This window comes from Capsella rubella, unplaced genomic scaffold (genome assembly GCF_000375325.1).
Source record: "Capsella rubella cultivar Monte Gargano unplaced genomic scaffold, Caprub1_0 scaffold_2, whole genome shotgun sequence".
Taxonomy (NCBI): Eukaryota; Viridiplantae; Streptophyta; class Magnoliopsida; order Brassicales; family Brassicaceae; genus Capsella; species Capsella rubella.
Genome location: NW_006238922.1, coordinates 7,818,498 through 7,820,638, shown reverse-complemented (window position 1 = coordinate 7,820,638; position 2,141 = coordinate 7,818,498).

Here is a 2,141-nt window from a genome sequence, read left to right as displayed (position 1 = left end):
GATTTATTATATGGGAAACTAATAAATTTAAATTTGACAACTGTAGTGTTATCTTATCATCATATAAAACCAGAAACAATAAAGTTTTATCAATAATTTTTTTATTCTTTCTTTTTAATAAAACTATTCTAAAACTGAACCAAACCAAATTTGTTTTACCAGATATGTTAATAAAGTCATAAAATTACATAGTTTATCTAAAAGCTGTTCAAATTACAAATGTATAGATTTTTTAAAAAGTTAATATTTCTATGAAGATTTAAATAATTTGTATTATATCTACAACATATCCAAAACAATTTGTGTTAGGTATACAGTAATATCTAGATATGTGTATTGTCTTTACCAATTAGAAATAGTATTGTGTTTTTGTTTATATCTTTCCAAGTTTCCCACTTTACTTTATATAACTTATATCAAAAACACATTCTTTTACTACCTTTACTTTATAAATAATTATTTAAATTTCTTAATTTTTCCAAAATTATTGCTTTTATTTTCAATTGAAATATATTAAAAATGCATAAAATTATAAATGATAAGATTACAAATACTATAGCATGTAGTACGTCTACTCTTTGAGAATTTTTAAGCAATAACCCTTATAGTGTACCTCTTATAGTGTACTCTTTTTCAAATATGTTACCTAAGAATTGGTGAGTTCTCAAGTACGTGAACCATTCCAATAGAAATTGATATTGGTTAGAAAAATCGTATTTTTAAAAAGGGGTACACTATAAGGGTTATTGCTCAAAAATTCTCAAAGAGTAGACGTACTACATGATGATCCAGTGGTGTCAATAGATGCACCGAGGCTTGAAGATCTCCAACTCTCTGATCATATAACCGAAAGTTTTGTAGTAACTAGTAAGTAATCTGAGTTCTCTTGTACATGCGAATCTGGAGCTTTACTTTTGTTTCAAAATGGAGTTTGATCCGATGGATCTGAAAAAAAGAAACATGATTCGGAAGTTTCTTGCTGGGATATCTATGCTCGTGTCTTCATCTACTCCTGAGGTAACTGATGTCGTTTGTTATTTAAATGTTTTGACATGATTCTATACGTTTGTCCTCAAATTTGTTTTTGTTGTGAATTGTTGTTTATAGGCCATTTATGATGCATCGAGATGTGAAGCATTGCCCGTATTTCGTAATCTATCTTCCTTGGCTGTTGCCTTCGACGACATCAGTTAGGATTGTTTACTTTAAAACTTATTTACTTTCTTTGGTATGATGCAAATGGGGAAGGTATCATAATTACTCAAACTTGTTTTGTTCACTTGGTTGTACTATCAGGAATATAATTCATTCCCGGAGGAGATAAGTAGTATTTTCACTGGACCTCGGCGTCCCCTATCATCTCTCGAGCATGTTAAGTTACAATGGCCATTGGAAGGGGGCGAGATAGAGATGAAATTTTTGAGTTACTTACTTGAGAACTCACCAATCCTCAAGACACTCACTCTTAGTTTCAGTGAAATTTCCATAAAGGAATTTATATCCAACCAAGCTGTGAAAGGCGAATAGGTTGTAGCCAAGTCGTTTGTTAACCTCTAACCAAAGCCCCTCACTTACTTCCAGTGAAGAAAAATGTGATCCCTAGATTCCTGGTAAGACCATAGAGGCAGCAACTATAGTCAATTTGAAGTCCCCACCTTACCATTTTTGTTCTCGTAGGTAGTCTGTCTAGATGCATAAGCCACATCAAAATGGCATGTCTTGGGTCAGTCCAAGATAATGGGTCTAATCTTTGCCTTAACCCTTCCCATGTTTCCTTGGTGGACAAGTTCTTTAACTCCTTAGAATCAATCTGCCACAAACAAGAATCCAGATCAGAGCATAGAGAGGGAGCTAGGTTAAACCATGGATCAGAAATATGTGGAGAGTCTCTACTTGACTTGATCATGAAAGTATGTGGAGAGTCTATGTTGAGAGAAATAAGGGGTGTATTCAAAGCATGATTTAATGTGATTTGAAGTTATTTGAGTTTTTATATGATTTTGTTGATTCTAGGGGAGTTGATCAAATCCTTTCAAATCTCACTTAAAATCATGAGTTTGGATTTTTTAACTAAAGAAATCTTCTAAACCCCCCCCCCCCCCCCCTTTCTAACCATAAACCTTTACCTAAACAACTTATCT